Below are 23421 nucleotides of genomic sequence, written 5' to 3'. Positions count from 1 at the left end.
GTAAGATGCCAGCTGTAGGAATTTTCTAGATGCCTGCTATCAGTCTGAGAAATTTACTTCTATTCCAAATTAGCTAAGAGATTTCTTATCACAAATGGATGCTGAATTTCATGAAATGCTTTTTCTGCATCTATTGAGATGATAATATGGTTCTTTCATATTTTGATATGATACATTACCTTGATTGATTTTTGAATATTGAATCAACCTGGGATTCCCAGGATAAACCCCACTTGACCATAACATATTATAGTTTTAATACATTGTCAAATGATTTGCCAAATTTTCTTTATTTTTTTGAACACTTTTAAATTTTATTATGTTATGTTAGTCACCATACAATACATCATTAGTTTTTGATGTGGTGATTTGCCAAATTTTCTTAAGAATTTTGGCATCCATGTTCATGAGGGATATTAGCCTGCATTTTTCTTTTCTTATAATGTATTTGTCCAGCTTTGGTATCAGGATAATGTTGGCCTCATAGAAAGTGTTGGGAAGTATTCTCTCCTCTTCATCTTTCTCGAAGAGTTTATAAAGAATTGGTATTATTTCTTCATTAAATGTTTGATACAATTCGCCAGTGAGGCCATCTGGGCCTAGGGTTTTTTTGTATGTGTGTGAGAAGGTTTTTAACTACATATTTAATTTATTTAATACACATAAGGCTATTCATAAGGCTATTTATCTCTTTGTGATATCTTCTTATTCTAATATTGAAAGTTTATGTCACCTCCACCTCTCTCTCTTTCTCTCTTCTAATTAGTCTGACTAAAGGTTTTTCAATTCTTTTGATCTTCTCCAAGAGCCAGATCCTATTTCACTGATTTTTCTCTATCATTTTTTTGTTTTCTATGTCATTGACTTATTCTTTTGTCTTTATTATCTTTTTTCTTCTTACTTTAAGTGAAATTTGCTCTTCTTTTTTCTAGTTCTTCTTTTTTACTTAAATTCAATTAGCCAAGGTATAGCATATCATTAGTTTTTGATATAATGTTCAATGATTCATTAGTTGAGTATATCACCCAGTGCTCATCATATCATGTGCTTAAAGTGGAAGCTTAGGTCATTGAGTTGAGGACTTTCTTCTTTTCTAATATAGATATTTTAGTGCTATAAATTTTCCTCTAAACACACTTTAGCTGCAATTCACAAATTTTCTGGGTTTTTTATTTCTATTCAGCTCAAAATACTTTCTAATTTCCTCTTTGATTTGTTGTTCTTTAACTTATAAGTATTTTGAAGTGTGTTTTAGTTTCTGAATATTTAAGAATTCCCAGATATCTTTCTGTTAATTCCTAATGGCAATCAGAGAACACAGTCTGTAGCACTTGAACCATTTGAATCTATTGAGACTTGTTTTATGGCCCAGAATTCAGTCATTCTAGATAAATGTTCCAAGTGCACTCTAAAATAATGTGTATTCTGCTGCTGTTGAGTGTTCTATAAATGTCACTTAGGTCAAGTTGGTTGATAGTGTTCAAGACTTCTATACACTTACTGATTTTGTGTCTATTTTACCTAATACTGAGGGAGTTTTGAAATCTCTGACTATAAATGACTATTTCTTCTTGCAGTTCTATTCAGTTTTGGTTCATATTGCACTTAGAATGGTAATGTTCTTTTGACGAATTGACCCCACCTAGGTTTCCTCTCATGTTGCAGCCTGAAAACTTTCTCTAGGCTTCAAACTGGGGAATCACTTCATTTATTTCCCCCATGTTCATGAAAATATTTGTTTCATTTTTTAACTAGATTGTAGCTGATAAAAGTGGGAGGGTAAAATTCAATCCATATTACTCCATCTTGGCCAGAAGTGAAAATCCCAAAGGCAATAGCTGAGCATAGACTTAAAGGAGAAAAAGGAGAAATAGCTGTGAAAGAACACTCCAGAGAGAGGAAACTCAGATGAGAGACCAATGTGGTTGCAACAAAGAGAATAAGGGGAGTAGCAGGTGAGGTCAGAGAACTTACAGTCCCTCGCAGGTCTCTGGTTTACACTGAGAAGACAGGAGACACTCTAGGGTGTTAAGCAGAGGACATACATGGTCAGCCTTCTGTTTTGAAATGTTCACACTGTCCACTGTTAAGAGTAGGAGCAGCATATCAATTAGGAGGCTAAGAGTACCCACAAGAAATGGTGGCAGTTGAACCTGGGTAGTAGCAGTGGTGATGGTGAGAATTGTGCAGATTCTGGTTATAACCTGAAGGTAGAATCAGTAGGATTTGTTGATAGTGTGACTTTGAGGTATGAAAGAAAGAAGTCAGGAGTGATCTAGAGTTCTTTGCATTATACTGTATCATATTTATCTTTTATATTTTCACAGAAAGGTTTGGGAGTAGCTCTCCTATTATTGTGACTGTGTCTAGAGGATGAGCACTGGTGTATATTTGGTACTTTTTCTCCTATTCCTTTTTCAATGATCCAGCAATTATCTGCTCCTGTGAATATTTCTTGAGTATAAGAATAAAGTATATGGGACTGACTTATTTCAAATTGGCTAAGGGTTGAAGTACAGTCCTCTGCCATGAACTTGATACAGGTGTGGTTTAGGACAGACAACCTCTGCACTTCTTAGGGCAGGGGCATAGAAACTATATTTAAATTAATATGCAAAGGACCTTCCCTTCACCACCATTCTCAAAATGGAGATTCAGTCTGCCTTATCATTCATGATGTTGTTTGACTAATAGCCCAGCCTAGGCCCTAGATTGCTAGGTTGTGGAACTAACAGATCAGAGAACCAATCCTACAGCAGGCAGGATCTAAACTTGGCAGGTATGTACTTGACTCAACTTGCCTCTGGCTTTACTTAAAGATCTAAATTGTGTTGGGTTTTGCTTCAGCTGAACTCCAGGCACTGGCAGGTTTGAGCAGCTTGCTGAACAAAGAAGTGGCTGGACTTGATAGCTCAGCTTTACATGTAGGTAGAAATAGTTTCTAAAACTGCAAAATATGCCTCAGTCAGCAAATGTCTCCCTGATATTTAGACCAATCCAAATCACACAAAACTACATCTCTATCACAATTCTTTCAAATGGATTAACTGGGTGTTGGGTATTAAGGAGGGGACATGATGGGATGAGCACTGGGTGTTATACGTAACTAATGAATCATTGAAAATACAACAAAAACTAAGGATCTATTTAAAAAAAAAGAATTCTTTCTATGTGGACATCTGGGTGGCTCAGGCAGTTAAGTGTCTGCCTTCAGCTCAGGTCATGATCCAGGGTCCTGGGATAGAGTCCCACATTGGGCTCCCTGCTCAGCAGAGAGTCTGTTTCTCCTTCTCCTTCTGCTGCTCCCCCTGCTTGTGTACACTCTCTCTCTGTCAAATAAATAAATAAAATCTTTAAAAAAAAAAGAATTCTATGGGAGTAGGAGGGTAAGAGGCAGTGGAGGAATCCATAAATCCACAATCCATTACAGACTGTTAGGAATCTGGCTCCATGGTCTCTAGATTTGGGCAGAGAAAGCCTTTCTGATGAAGATGAGGTAGCTAAGAACCATAGACAACCAACCAGGAAGGGGCTTCCAGGGGCTAGAGCATAACCAGAGAAGGAAAGGTTATACATTATAAAAGCAAGATAAATGCACCATACCCCTTCTGCCCCCCGCAGTAGATAAGCCATAGAGTGAATAGAAGAGAAAGAAGACAATCTATGTACCCTGCAGTCAGATCTCAATCCTGTTCCTTGACCTGCTGCAAAACTAAATAGGTCTGATCTGAGGAGTCTATCCTCATTATGAACAGAGTTTGTGTCATCATCATTCTCACCACCACAAACAGCACCAAGATTATAGGCATAATAATTATCTTTAATCAATGTGACCCACTAGTCAACTGAGCCAGAACCAAGGCCTTCTCCCAAGCAGACTAATCACAGGTCACCTTGTACAGTATTTGATGTCCAGAGAAGCCGATTAATCCAGAGTACAATGTCTGACATATGATTTTGGCTCTCAAAACAAACTGGTAAAAGCAACATTCATGTTGATGATATCATCCACAAAATGGACATAGAAAATATCAATATTTCAAGCAAATGCAAAAATAAAAAAAGGTGGGTTTGGGGTTTTTTTTAGTAAAAAAAATAGCAATTTCTGCCTCTTTTTTTAATTTAAATTCAATTAGCCAAGGTATAGTACATCATTAATTTTGATATAATGTTCAATGATTCATTAGTTGAATATAACACCCAGTGCTCATCATATCACATGCCCTCTTTGCCTCTTACTGAATGGCTCTTTTGTTCCAGGCATTTGAATTAATTCTTTTAAATTTTATAACTACCCTCTGAAGGAAATTCCCCATATTTACAGAAATATTAAGTCACATAACTAGTGAGTGGCAGAGGCAGGATTCCAACCTAGATTTGTCAGATTCCAAGGTTTATGCTCTTAATCACTAGGCTAAACAAGTTTGCTAATAGATTTTGTTTTAGTCTTTAGGGAGAACCCAAGAAACATTCCTTCAAGAATCCTACCCTGTGTTTGCCCTGAATTATTCAACATGGACCAGACTTGGGAAATGTGTGTGAGAAAGGCCCTGGCAGAGGTCTAGGCTAATAGCCTCTCCTTTTGTGGCAAAGGCCCCAAGCCCCACTCTCCATGAGTCCATCTGCCTCTCAAGCCATAACCATCTCAAAAATGAGTAGAATGTCATCTTTGAACATCTTAAAAAGCTAAGTATTTGTCTCCCTCGACAAGGGGTCCTGGACCTTCAGGGAACAGTTCTGTTCCATGTGTCCTTGACCTGCACAAAACTAGGGGCAGTGGGTGAAGCAAATGGATTAGAGGTCAATCCCAGAGACCTTAGTCATCCTTTAATAGTTAACACAAAATAATTATTCTCTCCCCCTTTTGCAATTACCTTGCTAAGCTGGTGATCTAGTGTCCCTAATTTAAGATACCAGTCCCCAAGGAAGAAAACCTCCTAATAAAATAAAAATGAGGTATATGTGTTATACACAACTAACGAATCATTGAACACTACATTGAAAACTAATGATGTACTATATGCTGGCTAACTGAACATAGTTAAAATTAAACTAAATTTAAAAAATAAACAAATTTATCAACATAAAATGCCAATATTTTAACCTACCAAATTATATTTAAAAGTATATACTGTTCTAAATGCTTTGAAGGAGGAACTCCCCCCAACACTTTGGGCACATAGTTACAGCCTTTCAGGAAACTTACTTTGGTACATGTTCTAGAATATTTTAAGAAAAAAAAATCAGTCTTGCTTGTCAAAATACAAATTCTAGATCATCTAGTGAATCCTAGCATTCCAGTGCTAATGCAAGTTCCTACTCTTTCAAGTTAGGTTTATGTAGCCAGGAAGTTTCGAAAATCCATACTGTCATCACAGGTTATTGATATTGTGGCCACAAGGACCATTTAAGCATCTGAGACACAGCCTTCAGAAAGGACCCCGAGTAGAATTCAATGAGCATCTAGAGGTCCCAGATGGTACATCTCAGTTAGATCTGGACAGAAGAAGTTGCTGAAGCCCCCTATTCCAGACTGAAAGCCTGGGTGTGTCTGTCAGCAGCATCTCTTTGTGAAACTATTGCTGAGATATCAACAAAATGTGGCAAAATACGAAAGGAATCTGGGGGCATTCACATCTGGTGAAGCTTCCACCTTCCCCAAGGACTTTTCATAACATAAATGTAAAACTCCTTTGAAGGCTGCATTCCAACAGTTCAACCCAATTGGCCTCTGATTTCACTTTGGAAGAGTGGCTACCAGGAGGGAAGAGAGTTAAGAATCATATCCAGGAACCATCACCCCCAAGTGCTATTGATAAACTACTAATCAGATTAACTTTGAGAATAAGAAGGAAAAGAAAAGAGAAGAATGTGTTAAATTCCTATCAGGTACACAGCAGTATCCTAAAATTATCTCATCTAATTCCCATGTCTTATATTATCTTCATTATCCCACAGGTGCAGAAACAGAGACACAGATTTAAAAACTTGCCTAAGGTATTACAGGGGGTATGTTGGGGCTTGTGTATAGAAACAGTATGTCTTACTACAGAGTCAATGTTCTTCCTACTGCATCATACCATGAGTCAAGAACAGCTCCCTAAACCACCTTTAGAGAAAAGAGGCATTTAATATGCTCTAGTCCCCTAGAGCAGTACCCAAGTATCAGCTCTAAGGTGAGTTCATTGAAAAAATCCCAAAATCAGGGCTCCTAAGAGTCCCAGCACAGAGACAGTGCTTGGCTGTTATGACAGGCACAGCCCCACTTAGGCCCTAAGGCAAGGCATTAAGGAATTCCATTTGAACATGATAGGAAACCAAAGCAGAAGTACTTTAACTTAAAAAAGACCCCCCCTTTGAACAGGATGAGCCATAGAAACAAAATTCAGCTGACATTCGGTGAAGAAAAAACAAAAGCTGGTACTTTCACAGGTATAATTACCGTTGTTTTTAACATTCCAAGTTATTGCTTCTGCCTCAAGACAATCCAATGGCCAGTAATGCACCAGCTTCACCAAATGGGCCTAAAATCGAAGAGAGCCCAGAGCAGTGTAAATGTGGAATGAGCAGAGGGTAATGAGGTAAGTAGAATAGGGCAGGAAGGAGGCCCAGACCCAGAGAAATAGTGTAGCTGAAACTGCACCCTAGCTCCAGGTTCCAGGGTTCTTCTTCACTGGACTAAACCACCTTTCAGAACCCAGGCAGGCAAAATTCTCTGCAGGTGTCATCCAATCAATCCTTAGAGACCATCACTTTGGTTCCTTTCCAAAAAGTGGAGCTCTGGTAGGACCCTAACTCTTTCCAAGTATTGCAGCTAAAATGGTCTGACACGAGTCCACTTGCACCCTGACACTAACACCTCTTTGTGATTATTACAGAGGGAAAACTGAAGCATTGACAAGTGAGGTAAATTACTTAAGAACACAGATATCATGACAAGCCTGACTTAGTTGCACAACTCTGTGACTATATTAAAAACCACTGAATTGTACAATTTAAAAGGTTGAATTTTATTGTATATAAATTATATCTCAATAAAACTGTTATTTTTTAATAAAAAGAATCATGAGTTATCATGATTTTGACAGAGAAGTAGTATTTCTGCCTCTAAAGGCCTACTGTTAGGGTATTAAGGAGGGCACATACTGCATGGAGCACCGGATGTTATACAAAAACAATGGATCGTGGATCACCACATCAAAAACTAATGATGTATTGTATGGTGACTAACATAACATAATAAAATTTATAAATAAATAAATAAATAAATAAATAAATAAATAAATAAATAAAGGCCTACTGTTGGCTCTCCTAACTTAATTTTTATCTAACATGATTGAGTGCCTCCTATATGTGATATTATCTTAAGCAATCTCCACTACTGAGGTTGGTGTTATTATTCCCATTTTTATAAAGTTGGAAAACTGAGGCTCAGAGGATTAGAGAACTTCCCAAGGAACATAGCCAGGAAAAGAGAGAGCTCAGATTGTAGCTCAAAATCATTCTCACTGCTACTCTTCTCTCTGTTAGCAAGTCAGAAGAGGAAGAGAGACCTGAACACACAGAACATACAAGAGTGCATAGTGGAGTTACAAAGAGGCAAGCAATGGAACTGGCTTCAAAGTTCTAAACTGCAGTTGCCATGCAAGGGGGGCTTTAAAACCTGTCTTGGTGTGGATTCTGGGCTCTGAAAATCTTACTGACATTGCATCAGCAAAAACAAGCACAGTTCCAAAGATGCCTACCATTGAAAATGACCACAATATCCATGGGACAACACAACTTTTTCTGTGGCTATTTTGGTTTAGGGCTCCCTGGCAACAAAAGCAATGGGTGTATGTCAGTGGTGTAACCATTATTTGTGAACAGACACCCATTCTAAGTATTTACTAAGTTCTAGGCACTGTCTAGATGGTGGGGTGAATAATTTAAGATGGCTTCCCTGGAGGAACACAGAGATAGGAATCAACCCTCCCCACCCCCAAGTATGTGCTATAGATGTGGTTATTGATATGCCCAACTTTCACATTGGACAGCATGGGTTTCTGTTTCAGTGTTGCCACTTACTAGCTGTGCTTTTTTTTAATTTAATTTAATTTTATTATGTTATGTTAGTCACCATACAGTACATAATTAGTTTGTGATGTAGTGTTCCATCATTCATTGTTTGCATATAACACCCAGTGCTCCATGCAATATGTGCGCTCCTTAATACCCATCACTGGGCTAACCCAGCCCCCCAGCCCCCTCCCCTCTAAAATCCTCAGTTTGTTTCTCAGAGTCCATAGTCTCTCATCATTCATCTCCCCCTCTGATTCCCCCCCTTCATTTTTCCCTTCCTTCTCCTAATGTCCTCCATGCTATTCCTTATGTTCCACAAATAAGTGAAACCAAATGATAATTGATTTTCTCTGCTTGACTTATTTCACTTAGCATAATCTTCTCCAGTCCCACTCATGTTGATGTAAAAGTTGGGTATTCATCCTTTCTGATGGCTGAGTAATATTCCACTGTATATATGGACCACATCTTCTTTATCCATTCATCTGTTGAAGGGCATCTCAGCTCTTTCCACAGTTTAGCTATTGTGAACATTGCTGCTATGAACATTGGGGTGATTTTGGACAAATTATTAAATATCTCTATGCTTTCATTTCCTTATTTTAAAGTGAGAATGGCATTAATACTGACCTTACAGAGTTACTGTAAAGAATAAATATATAAGGGACACCTGGGTGGCTCAGTCAGTTAAGTGTCTGCCTTTGGCTCAGATCATGTCCCAGTGTCCTAGGATTGAGTCCCACATCGGGTTCCTTGTTCAGTAGGGACCCAGCTTCTCCCATGCCTGCCACTCACCCTGCTTGTGTGTTCTCTCTCTTTATGTCAAATAAATAAATAAAATCTTTTTTAAAAAACCTAAAAAAAGAATAAATATGTAAAGCCAGTATGCCTAGAAGATAGTAAGCACTTAATTAATGACAGCTGTTATCTTCAGCAGCAGCAGAAGCATCATCACCTGGTGGCAAAGTACAGGAAAGCTGCCTCTTCGTGGTTAATACAACTTTCTGATTATTTTCATTTCTGTATTATATTTGATAGACTTTATGTATATAAATGGCATTTGCCCAAGGGCCTAGGCCCAAAGATGTCAGAAAACCAATGGATAGCAGGATGCCAGAAAAAAAATCCCAAGAAGAAAGCTCACTCTAGATTCACCCTGAACAGTTCTTAAAATATCACTTTTGTATATAGTCTATTTATGTATACTTTTGTAGCTTAGAAAAGAGCTTTCATGGGGCCAAAGGATATTTCTTGTCTTCCTGGCTGACAGTACTCCTTATATCACTCTTTTGTATTTTTTGTGTTTGGGTGGGCCTGACACTCCTAAAAGAGTGCATAATTTTCCACATAATAGGTGTTTGTGATAGATATACAGAAGTAAGCTAGTATGATGGTTAAGAGAAAGGACCTTATAGTAAGGTAGCAATGGGTTCAAACCCTGGCTCCTCCACTTATAGGTGATGTGGCCTTGAAGAAGACTCATGCTCCCTGAATGATTTCTATGGGATGAACAATCAAATATCATAGAAATGTTATAAAGATTAAATGAGATGATATACAAAAAATATTCAGCACAATATCTAGCACATAGTAAGTCCTCAATAACTGGTAGTTATTATTATTGCAAAAAGATATGAATTAGGTAAGGTTCATGGCCTATGTTCATTTTCAAATGAATATGCATTTACTACACACCTGTCAAGTATCACACTTTGCTACTTATTTATGTACTAAATGAAAGGAATGAACTACACAAGTCCTCTAAAACATATTCTCTGCTTTTCACATGTGTATGACCCTGAAAAAAGTGTCCTACAACATGTCCTCATACTGGAAGCTGGACCAGCACTATCCTTCTTGCAATCATCTCAAAGATAAGAATGTGAAGAAGTAGGAAGATAAACATGGGCAGAGGTGGGGTTAGATTTGATTAGAAATGAATCAGTCCATCCCACAGACAAAAGCACCCACACATTTTTAGCTATATAAAGGTCACTATCTCAATCCACCAGTCACCCTGCAAGCTGCATCAGGCTTTATCCTACGTGTTCCTTTGGTGAACCAGGTGAGAGAAAATTCATCCAGCTACATTGATGGATATTTGGTTGATTGTTGTCCACATTCGAAATTTAGGAGTAAAAGCTAAGTCAGAGTTAATATATATTTGGCTATTCATTTTTTTTCTTTTTCTCTTCTTTTTGTTTATTTGGTTAGTTTCATTTATTCTGGGGTCTTTTTAGAATAAGTTTGTTGTTAAGATGAATAATGAAAGTTCACTTTTTTCTAGGCCATTCCACACTCTCTTCCTAGTCTTTTGCATGCTATTTTTTTCTGGGTTGGCCAGCTGAAATAGAGAGGAGGCCAGCACTGGTGTAGAGCCCCTTCCCTGTTCAGTCAGTGCCTGGGGCTCCAAGATCGAGTTATCCACTAGTCAAACTACTGCCTGCATTGTTGAGCCCTTCTCCCTGGTTATTGAAAAAGAATAAGATTAGTGTTTGGTTGAAGCTGAGATTAGGATATTTCCTTAGCTCTGCTGTGGGCTATCTCATGCTTCTGAAGCCCCAAGGTAATGGGTAAATTGCCCATTGTTTATTTGCTGAAGGCCTTAACAATCCTGTTTAGCTTCTGATGCCCAGAAGAGAAAAAGGTATGATAGAAGCTCTGTCACTTTTGGCTCAAAAGAACCAGTGAAATTACCAGAGAGACTGGGACAATACATCTGGGTGGTTCTGGAAACTTTGGAAGCTCCAGGACAACACTCAGAACACCAAAGTACACAAAGTGTAGAGACATTATGTAAGGAATATATTCACCCAGGACATGGAGATCTGAGCTCTAATCCTAGTTCAGTCAGCAACATGCAATCACTTAGCAAAGTAACTCAAAATTAACAAAGTTTTCACTGTATTGAAAGATCCCTAACCCATCTTTACTTGTTGAAGTATTTTAGGTTTAAAAGAGACAAGAGATTTGAAAAATCATCATTATTATTATTAAAATCAGAATTGCTTATAAATTAAAAGAAAAGAACATGAATAATAGGGTCTTTTGTTTCTTTTTTCTTCAGGTTCACTTAAACTTGCAAAAAGATGACTGACCTCTTGAGAAGTGTTGTCACGGTCATTGATGTTTTCTACAAATACACCAAGCAAGATGGGGAATGTGGCACACTGAGCAAAGATGAACTAAAGGAACTTCTGGAGAAAGAGTTTCGTCCAATTCTGAAGGTGAGAACTCATACACCAGGATTGAAGGCTGCTAGGGTCTTGTAAATTGTTATGTGACCAAAGATTAGCTAAAAAGTGCACAGTCTCAATGGTCTTTGGGCAAACTCTATGAGTGTACTTTTGGGGGACATCAGAAAGTCTGCTGGGGCATTATTTATTTTTAGAAAGGTGAATGTTTTTTCATTTTCCTGTGTACACCCACCATGTAGACCTTAAGACTTATTCATGCCCCCAGGTTCCCCCTTCTGAAAAAAACAGAATATAAATATGTGCTAAAACATGAGTTAAAAGATTGCCCTATCAAATTTGGAAGAAAAAGTATAGAGAGGGAAATGCCTACAGGGAGAGCTGACCAAGTAGCCAGGATGACTAAAAACTGCAAACAAAAAACAGCATTTCTTCCATCTACTTGGGAAGGACTCAGCTATTACCTTTAAAATTATAAATCCTAACATAGAATATATTAGCATGTAATGTTTAAAATGCATGTAAAACTAAAATATACCAGCTACTGAAGTTGATTTATTCAACTCCTGCCTGAACACTATACCTGAGTACCTAGTCCCCTAGCTTAGGTCCTTGAACTGTATTCTGCTGGGGTTCCCAACAGATTTTATTCTTTTCTATTATCTCTTCTCACCTGCTCGGTCCTATTAGGCTGCTTTAGTTTAAAGTAACCCTTGATTGGATTTAAAATACCTAACGTTAAACATCCACAATTCCACAGCTCTACCTGAATATTTTACCTGCCTATGTGGGCTAGGCTGACTAGGTCTCCTTTGGTATGTCACTTGTATACAGAACCCAGATGATCCAGATACAGTGGATGTTATCATGCACATGCTCGATCGAGATCATGACCGAAGACTGGACTTTACTGAGTTTCTTCTGATGGTATTCAAGTTGGCTATGGCCTGCAACAAGGTTCTCAGCAAAGAATACTGCAAAGCTTCAGGGTCAAAGAAGCATAGGCGTGGTCATCGACACCAAAAGGAAGAAAGTGAAACAGAAGAGGAAGAAGATACAATGGGACAGAAATCAGGTTACAGACATTCAAGTTGGAGTGAGGGAGAGGAGCATGGTTATGGTTCTGAGGGCTTAAGGGGAAGTATGAAACATAGACATGGGTCAAACTCCAGGCGGCGGGGAAGGCAAGGTGGATTATCTAGCTCAGGAAACCAAGAGCAATCTGAGAAAAGACACCATGGGTCTAGCTCGGGTCACTCATGGAGTAGTGGCAAAGAAAGACATGGTTCCAGCTCTGGAGAGCTGGGGGAAAGAAGAAACAAGTCACATGTTAGCCCCTCCAGGGAATCTGAGAAGGAATATGAATCTGGATCTGGATCAAAGAGTAGGAAAAGGAAAGGTCACAGTGGTCTGTCACATGGATTGGATGCTAGTGGAGATGAATCAAACTCTACTCAGTCAAGAAATAGTGGAGGACAAAAGCTTGGATCTAGCTCTAGAGGTTCAGGAGTCAATGGAAAGCAAAGCTATGCATGTGGTTCCAGCAATTCAGGTGGGTGTGGAAGGCCACAAAATGCTTCTACTTCTTGTCAGGAAGGTAGATTTGGAGGGCAAGGAAATCAACCTAGCTGTACCCAGTCAGGATATCAATCAGGAAGTAGTGGAGGACTAGGTCCTGGATGTATTTCAGGTCAGTCCTCTGGATATGGTCAACATGAGCCTAGATCCTGTAGCCAGTCTTCTAGTCAGAGAGAATATGGATCTAGTGCATGTGGTCAAACACAGAACTGTGGAAGACAACAGAGTACAGGTTCAAGTCAATCCTCTTGCTGTGAACAATACGGGGCTGTAACAAGTCAGTCTTCTAGTTATGGTCAATATGGATCTGGTTCTTGTGGACACTTTTCAAACTCTCAGCAAAAAGGGTCTAGTTCAAATGAATTTGCTAAATGTGGACAACGTGCGTTTGGCTCTGGGCAGTCCTCTGGCTTTGGCCAGCATGGGTCTGGCTCAGGACAGTCCTCTGGCTTTGGACAGCAGGGATCTGGCTCAGGAGAGTCCTCTAGCTTTGGCCAACGTAGGTCAAGCTCAGGACAAGCCTCTGGCTTTGGCCAGCATGGGCCTGCCTCAGGACAGTCCTCTGGCTTTGGACAACATAGATACAGCTCAGGTCACTCCTGTAGCTTTGGACAACAGGGATCTGGCACAGGTCAGTCCTCTGGTTTTGGTCAACGTGGGTCTGGCTCAGGACAGTCCTCTGGTTTTGATCAGCATGGGCTTGCCTCAGGACACTCCTCTGGTTTTGGACAATATGGGTCTAGCCCAGAGCAGTCCTCTGCCTCAGGACAGTCCCCCAGCTTTGGAGAGCATGGGTCTGGCACAGGAGAGTCCTTGGGTTTTGGACAACATGGGTCTGGTGAATATCAATCTTCTAGCTCTGGACAAAATAGATATGGCTCAGGTCAATCCTCCAGCCTTGGATATGGATCTAGCAAACATCAGTCCAATATCTTTGGGACTGAATCAGATCATTCTTTGGGTTTTGGACATGAGTCTAGATCACGTCAGTCTAGCTATGGCCAACACGGTTCCAGCTCAGAGCAATCCTCCAGTATTGGCTCTGGGTCTTCCTCAGGCAGGCCCTCCAAACATAGTCAATATGGATCTAACTCAAGACAGTCTTCTGGTTATGATCAATATGAGTTAACTTCAAGTCACTCCTCTGGCTATGACAAACATGACCCTAGAATAGGGGGAAAAGAAAGCTATGGAACTAGTTCAGGAAAAGGGTCTCCAAATTGTGGAAGGCCAATATCAGATTCAACTGAGACTCAAACAAAAGAAAAAACTAAAGGGAGACAGGGAAGAACCCAAGGACAGTCAGGACATAAAAGTAGACATACCCAGTCTGGTCATGGACAAGCCACCAGAACAGAATCCAGTAGAACTACAAGAAGGCAATCTAGTGTCAGTGACTCCAATGACCCTGAAAGACACTCAGGAGTCATGCAGGCACACACAGGATCCCCTGATGGACAGTCTGAATCTCAACAAGGAGAGTCAGGATCCACAGCTGAAGGGAGACAGGGAACTCCTCATGGACAGTCAGGAGACACCAGATATGCTGGTTCTGGGCATGGAGAAGACACCAGGACAGAATCCACTAGGACCGCAAGAAGGGATTCCAGGGTCAGTGAGTCTAGTGACACCAAACAGCACTCAGGAATCCCACAGACACAAGCAGGATCCTCTCGAGGCCAGTCTGGATCTCAACATGGAGAGTCAGGATCCACAACTAAAGGGAGACAGGGAACTACTCAAGGACAGTCAGAAGACACCAGTAGACATGCCCAGTCTGGTCATGGACAAGCCACCAAGACAGAGCTCGGTAGGGCTACAAGAAGGGGATCCACTGTCAGTGAGTCAGGTGACACAGAAAGGCACTCAGGAGTCCCACAGACACATGCAGGATCCTCTCGAGGCCAGTCTGGATTTCAACATGAAGAGTCAGGATCCACAGCTAAAGGGAGACAGGGAACTACTCAAGGACAGTCAGGAGACACCACAAGACATACACAGTCTGGGCATGGACAAGCCACCAGGACAGAATCCAGTAGGGCTACAAGAAGGGGATACGGTGTCAGTGAGTCCAGTGCCACTGAAGGGCACTCAGGAGTTGCACAGACACACACAGGATCCTCTCGTGGCCAGTCTGGATCTCAACATGGAGAGTCAGGATCCACGACTAAAGGGAGACAAGGAACTACTCATGGAAAATCAGGAGACACCAGACATACTGGGTCTGGGAACGGAGAAGCCACCAGGACAGAATCCAGTAGAATTGCAAGAAGAGGATCTAGTGTCAGTGAGTCCAGTGACACTGAAAGACACTCAGGAGACCCAGAGACACACACAGGATTCTCTCGAGGCCAGTCTGGATCTCAACATGGAGAGTCAGGATCCACAGCTAAAGGGAGACACGGAACTACTCATGGACAGTCAGGAGAAACCAGACATGCTGGGTCTGGGCACAGAGAGGCCACCAGGACAGAATCTCGTAGAACTGCAAGAAGAGGATCTAGTGTCAATGAGTCCAGCGACACTGAAAGACACTCAGGAGTCCGACAGACACACGCAGGATCCACACATGGCCACTCTGGATCTCAACATGGGGAGTCAGGATCCACAGCTAAAGGGAGACAGGGAACTCCTCACGGACAGTCAGGAGAAAACACTATACATACGCACTCTGGGCATGGACAAGCCACCAGGACAGAATCCAGTAGGGCTACAAGAAGGGGATCCGGTGTCAGTGAGTCCAGTGACACTGAAAGGCACTCAGGAGTCGCACAGACACATGCAAGATCCTCTCGTGGCCAGTCTGGATCTCAACATGGAGAGTCAGGATCCACGGCTAAAGGGAGACAAGGAACTACGCATGGACAGTCAGGAGACACCACACATGCCCAGTATGCTCATGGACAAGCCAACAAAACAGAGATCACTAAGGCTACCAGAAGAGGATCCAGTGTCAGCGAGTCCAGTGACACTGAAAATCACTCAGGAGTCGCACAGAAACACGCAGGATCCTCTCGAGGCCAGTCTGGATCTCAACATGGAGAGTCAGGATCCACAGCTAGAGGGAGACAGGGAACTACTCATGGACAGTCAGGAGACACCAGACATGCTGGGTCTGGGCACGGGCAGGCAACCAGGACAGATTCCAGGAGAACTTCAAGAAGAGGATCTAGTGTCAGTGAGTCCAGTGACACTGAAAGGCACTCAGGAGTCCCACAGACACATGCAGGATCCTCTCGAGGCCAGTCTGGATCTCAACATGGAGAGTCAGGATCCACAGCTAAAGGGAGACAGGGAACAACTCAGGGACAGTCAGGAGACACCAGACATGCTGGGTCTGGGCATGGAGAAGACACCAGGACAGAATCCACTAGGACTGCAAGAAGGGGATCCAGTGTCAGTGAGTCTAGTGACAGCGATAGGCACTCAAGAGTCCCACAGACACATGCAGGATCCTCTGGAGGCCAGTCTGGATCTCAATATGGAGAGTCAGGATCCACCGCTAAAGGGAGACAAGGAACTATCCATGGACAGTCAGGAGACACCAGACATACCGGGTCTGGGAACAGACAAGCCACCAGGACAGAATCCAGTAGAACTTCAAGAAGAGAATCTAGTGTCAGTGAGTCCAGTGACACTGAAAGGCACTCAGGAGTCCCACAGACACACACAGGATCTTCACATGGCCACTCTGGATCTCAACATGGAGAGTCAGGATCCACAGCTAAAGGGATACAGGGAACTCCTCATGGACAGTCAGGAGACACCACTAGACATACCCAGTCTGGACATGGACAAGGACCCAGGACAGAACCCAGTAAGGCAACAAGAAGGGGATCCGGTGTCTGTGAGTCCAGTGACACTGAAAGGCACTCAAGAGTCACACAGACACATGCAGGATCCTCTCGAGGCCAGTCTGGATCTCAACATGAACAGTCAGGATCCACAGTTAAAGGGAGACAAGGAACTACTCATGGACAGTCAGAAGACACCAGACATACTGTGTCTGGGAACGGAGAAGCCACCAAGACAGAATCCAGTAGAACTGCAAGAAGAGGATCTAGTGTCAGTGAGTCCAGTGACACTGAAAGGCACTCAAGAGTCCCACAGACACACGCAGGATCCTCATATGGCCACTCTGGATCTCAACATGGAGAGTCAGGATCCACAGCTAAAGGGAGACACGGAACTCCTCATGGACAGTCAGGAGACACCAGACATGCCTGGTCTGGGCATGGAGAAGACACCAGGACAGAATCCACTAGGACTGCAAGAAGGAGATCCAGAGTAAGTGAGTCTAGTGACAGCGATAGGCACTCAGGAGTCCCACAGACACATGCAGGATCCTCTCGAGGCCAGTCTGAATCTCAACATGGAGAGTCAGGATCCACAGCTAAAGGGAGACAGGGAACTACTCATGGACAGTCAGGAGACACCACTAGACATACCCAGTCTGGGCATGGACAAGCCACCAGAACAGAATCCAGTAGGGCTACAAGAAGGGGATCCGGTGTCAGTGAGTCCAGTGACACTGAAAGGCACTCAAGAGTCACACAGACACATGCAGGATCCTCTCGAGGCCAGTCTGGATCTCAACATGAACAGTCAGGATCCACAGTTAAAGGGAGACAAGGAACTACTCATGGACAGTCAGGAGACACCAGACATACTGTGTCTGGGAACAGAGAAGCCACCAAGACAAAATCCAGTAGAACTGCAAGAAGAGGATCTAGTGTCAGTGAGTCCAGTGACACTGAAGGGCACTCAGGGGTCCCACAGACACACGCAGGATCCTCATATGGCCACTCTGGATCTCAACATGGAGAGTCAGGATCCACAGTTAAAGGGAGACAGGGAACTACTCATGGACAGTCAGGAGACACCAGACATGCCTGGTCTGGGCATGGAGAAGACACCAGGACAGAAACCACTAGGACTGCAAGAAGGGGATCCAGTGTCAGTGAGCCTAGTGACACCGATAGGGACTCAGGATTCGCAAGGACACATGCAGGATCCTCACGAGGCCGTTCTGGATCTCAATATGGAGAGTCAGGATCCACAGCTAAAGGGAGACAGGGAACTACTCATGGACAGTCAGGAGACACCATTAGACATACCCAGTCTGGGCATGGCCAAGCCACCAGGACAGAATCCAGTAGGGCTACAAGAAGGGGATCCGGTGTCAGTGAGTCCCATGACACTGAAAGGCACTCAGGAGTTGCACAGACACATGCAAGATCCTCTCGTGGCCAGTCTGGATCTCAACATGGAGAGTCAGGATCCACGGCTAAAGGGAGACAAGGGACTACGCATGGACAGTCAGGAGACACCACACATGCCCGGTCTGGTCATGGACAAGCCAACAAAACAGAGATCACTAAGGCTACCAGAAGAGGATCCAGTGTCAGCGAGTCCAGTGACACTGAAAATCACTCAGGAGTCGCACAGACACACGCAGGATCCTCTCGAGGCCAGTCTGGATCTCAACATGGAGAGTCAGGATCCACAGCTAAAGGGAGACAGGGAACTACTCATGGACAGTCAGGAGACACCACTAGACATACCCAGTCTGGGCATGGACAAGCCACCAGAACAGAATCCAGTAGGGCTACAAGAAGGGGATCCGGTGTCAGTGAGTCCAGTGACACTGAAAGGCACTCAAGAGTCACACAGACACATGCAGGATCCTCTCGAGGCCAGTCTGGATCTCAACATGAACAGTCAGGATCCACAGTTAAAGGGAGACAAGGAACTACTCATGGACAGTCAGGAGACACCAGACATACTGTGTCTGGGAACAGAGAAGCCACCAAGACAAAATCCAGTAGAACTGCAAGAAGAGGATCTAGTGTCAGTGAGTCCAGTGACACTGAAGGGCACTCAGGGGTCCCACAGACACACGCAGGATCCTCATATGGCCACTCTGGATCTCAACATGGAGAGTCAGGATCCACAGTTAAAGGGAGACAGGGAACTACTCATGGACAGTCAGGAGACACCAGACATGCCTGGTCTGGGCATGGAGAAGACACCAGGACAGAAACCACTAGGACTGCAAGAAGGGGATCCAGTGTCAGTGAGCCTAGTGACACCGATAGGGACTCAGGATTCGCAAGGACACATGCAGGATCCTCACGAGGCCGTTCTGGATCTCAATATGGAGAGTCAGGATCCACAGCTAAAGGGAGACAGGGAACTACTCATGGACAGTCAGGAGACACCATTAGACATACCCAGTCTGGGCATGGCCAAGCCACCAGGACAGAATCCAGTAGGGCTACAAGAAGGGGATCCGGTGTCAGTGAGTCCCGTGACACTGAAAGGCACTCAGGAGTTGCACAGACACATGCAAGATCCTCTCGTGGCCAGTCTGGATCTCAACATGGAGAGTCAGGATCCACGGCTAAAGGGAGACAAGGGACTACGCATGGACAGTCAGGAGACACCACACATGCCCGGTCTGGTCATGGACAAGCCAACAAAACAGAGATCACTAAGGCTACCAGAAGAGGATCCAGTGTCAGCGAGTCCAGTGACACTGAAAATCACTCAGGAGTCGCACAGACACACGCAGGATCCTCTCGAGGCCAGTCTGGATCTCAACATGGAGAGTCAGGATCCACAGCTAAAGGGAGACAGGGAACTACTCATGGACAGTCAGGAGACACCAGACATGCTGGGTCTGGGCACGGACAGGCCACCAGCACAGAATCCAGGAGAACTGCAAGAAGAGGATCTAGTGTCAGTGAGTCCAGTGACACTGAAAGGCACTTTGGAGTCCCACAGACACATGCAGGATCCTCTCGAGGCCAGTCTGGATCTCAACATGGAGAGTCAGGATCCACAGCTAAAGAGAGACAAGGAACTACTCATGGACAGTCAGGAGACACCAGCCATGCCTGGTCTGGGCATGGAGAAGACACCAGGACAGAATCCGCTAGGACTGCAAGAAGGAGATCCAGTGTCAGTGAGTCTAGTGACAGCGATAGGCACTCAGGAGTCCCACAGACACATGCAGGATCCTCTCGAGGCCAGTCTGAATCTCAACATGGAGAGTCAGGATCCACGGCTAAAGGGAGACAGGGACCTACTCGTGGACAGTCAGGAGACACCACTAGACATACCCAGTCTGGGCATGGACAAGCCACCAGAACAGAATCCAGTAGGGCTACAAGAAGGGGATCTGGTGTCACTGAGTCCAGTGACACTGAAAGGCACTCAGGAGTCGCACAGACACATGCAAGATCCTCTCGAGGCCAGTCTGGATCTCAACATGGAGAGTCAGGATCCACGGCTAAAGGGAGACAAGGAACTACGCATGGACAGTCAGGAGACACCACACATGCCCGGTTTGCTCATGGACAAGCCAACAGGACAGAGATCAATAAGGCTACCAGAAGAGGATCCAGTGTCAGCGAGTCCAGTGACACTGAAAATCACTCAGGAGTTGCACAGACACACGCAGAATCCTCTCGAGGCCAGTCTGGATCTCAACATGGAGAGTCAGGATCCACAGCTAAAGGGAGACAGGGAACTACTCATGGACAGTCAGGAGACACCAGACATGCTGGTTCTGGGCACGGGCAGGCTAGCAGGACAGAATCCAATAGAAATGCAGGAAGAGGATCTAGTGTCAGTGAGTCCAGTGACATTGAAAGGCATTCAGGAGTCCCACAGACACACGCAGGATCCTCACATGGCTCTGGATCTCAACATGGAGAGTCAGGATCCACAGCTAAAGGGAGACAGGGAACTACTCATGGACAGTCAGAGGACACCAGACATGCTGGGTCTGGGCACGGACAGGCCACCAGGACAAAATCCAGTAGAACTGCAAGAAGAGGATCTAGTGTCACTGAGTCCAGTGACACTGAAAGGCATTTTGGAGTCCCACAGACACATGCAGGATCCTCTCGAGGCCAGTCTGGATCTCAACATGGAGAGTCAGGATCCACAGCTAAAGAGAGACAAGGAACTACTCATGGACAGTCAGGAGACACCAGACATGCCTGGTCTGGGCATGGAGAAGACACCAGGAGAGAATCCACTAGGACTGCAAGAAGGGAATCCAGTGTCAGTGACTCTAGTGACAGCGATAGGCACTCTGGAGTCCCACAGACACATGCAGGATCCTCTGGAAGCCAGTCTAGATCTCAATATGGAGAGTCAGGATCCACAGCTAAAGGGAGACAAGGAACTACCCATGGACAGTCAGGAGACACCAGACATACTGGGTCTGGGAACAGACAAGCCACCAGGACAGAATCCAGTAGAACTTCAAGAAGAGGATCTAGTGTCACTGAGTCCAGTGACACTGAAAGGCACTCAGGAGTCCCACAAACACACGCAGGATCCTCACATGGCCACTCTGGATCTCAAAATGGAGAGTCAGGATCCACAGCTAAAGGGAGACACGGAACTCCTCATGGACAGTCAGGAGACACCAGACATGCCTGGTCTGGGCATGGAGAAGACACCAGGACAGGATCCACTAGGATTGCAAGAAGGAGATCCAGTGTCAGTGAGTCTAGTGACAGCGATAGGCACTCAGGAGTCCCACAGACACATGCAGGATCCTCTCGAGGCCAGTCTGAATCTCAACATGGAGAGTCAAGATCCACGGCTAAAGGGAGACAGGGAACTACTCATGGACAGGCAGGAGACACCACTAGACATACCCAGTCTGGGCATGGACAAGCCACCAGGACAGAATCCAGTAGGGCTACAAGAAGGGGATCCAGTGTCAGTGAGTCCAGTGACACTGAAAGGCACTCAGGAGTCGCACAGACACACGCAGGATCCTCTCGAGGCCAGTCTGGATCTCAACATGGAGAGTCAGGATCCACAGCTAAAGGGAGACAGGGAACTACTCATGGACAGTCAGGAGACACCAGACATGCTGGGTCTGGGCACGGACAGGCCACCAGCACAGAATCCAGGAGAACTGCAAGAAGAGGATCTAGTGTCAGTGAGTCCAGTGACACTGAAAGGCACTCAGGAGTCCCACAGACACACGCAGGATCCTCATATGGCCACTCTGGATCTCAACATGGAGAGTCAGGATCCACAGTTAAAGGGAGACAGGGAACTACTCATGGACAGTCAGGAGACACCAGACATGCCTGGTCTGGGCATGGAGAAGACACCAGGACAGAAACCACTAGGACTGCAAGAAGGGGATCCAGTGTCAGTGAGCCTAGTGACACCGATAGGGACTCAGGATTCGCAAGGACACATGCAGGATCCTCTCGAGGCCGTTCTGGATCTCAATATGGAGAGTCAGGATCCACAGCTAAAGGGAGACAGGGAACTACTCATGGACAGTCAGGAGACACCAGACATGCTGGGTCTGGGCACGGACAGGCCACCAGGACAGAATCCAGGAGAACTGCAAGAAGAGGATCTAGTGTCAGTGAGTCCAGTGACACTGAAAGGCACTTTGGAGTCCCACAGACACATGCAGGATCCTCTCGAGGCCAGTCTGGATCTCAACATGGAGAGTCAGGATCCACAGCTAAAGAGAGACAAGGAACTACTCATGGACAGTCAGGAGACACCAGCCATGCCTGGTCTGGGCATGGAGAAGACACCAGGACAGAATCCGCTAGGACTGCAAGAAGGAGATCCAGTGTCAGTGAGTCTAGTGACAGCGATAGGCACTCAGGAGTCCCACAGACACATGCAGGATCCTCTCGAGGCCAGTCTGAATCTCAACATGGAGAGTCAGGATCCACGGCTAAAGGGAGACAGGGACCTACTCGTGGACAGTCAGGAGACACCACTAGACATACCCAGTCTGGGCATGGACAAGCCACCAGAACAGAATCCAGTAGGGCTACAAGAAGGGGATCTGGTGTCACTGAGTCCAGTGACACTGAAAGGCACTCAGGAGTCGCACAGACACATGCAAGATCCTCTCGAGGCCAGTCTGGATCTCAACATGGAGAGTCAGGATCCACGGCTAAAGGGAGACAAGGAACTACGCATGGACAGTCAGGAGACACCACACATGCCCGGTTTGCTCATGGACAAGCCAACAGGACAGAGATCAATAAGGCTACCAGAAGAGGATCCAGTGTCAGCGAGTCCAGTGACACTGAAAATCACTCAGGAGTTGCACAGACACACGCAGAATCCTCTCGAGGCCAGTCTGGATCTCAACATGGAGAGTCAGGATCCACAGCTAAAGGGAGACAGGGAACTACTCATGGACAGTCAGGAGACACCAGACATGCTGGTTCTGGGCACGGGCAGGCTAGCAGGACAGAATCCAATAGAAATGCAGGAAGAGGATCTAGTGTCAGTGAGTCCAGTGACATTGAAAGGCATTCAGGAGTCCCACAGACACACGCAGGATCCTCACATGGCTCTGGATCTCAACATGGAGAGTCAGGATCCACAGCTAAAGGGAGACAGGGAACTACTCATGGACAGTCAGAGGACACCAGACATGCTGGGTCTGGGCACGGACAGGCCACCAGGACAAAATCCAGTAGAACTGCAAGAAGAGGATCTAGTGTCACTGAGTCCAGTGACACTGAAAGGCATTTTGGAGTCCCACAGACACATGCAGGATCCTCTCGAGGCC

The sequence above is a fragment of the Zalophus californianus genome, chromosome 4 (genome assembly GCF_009762305.2).
Source record: "Zalophus californianus isolate mZalCal1 chromosome 4, mZalCal1.pri.v2, whole genome shotgun sequence".
NCBI classification, from domain to species: domain Eukaryota; kingdom Metazoa; phylum Chordata; class Mammalia; order Carnivora; family Otariidae; genus Zalophus; species Zalophus californianus.
This window is presented reverse-complemented; position numbering follows the sequence as displayed.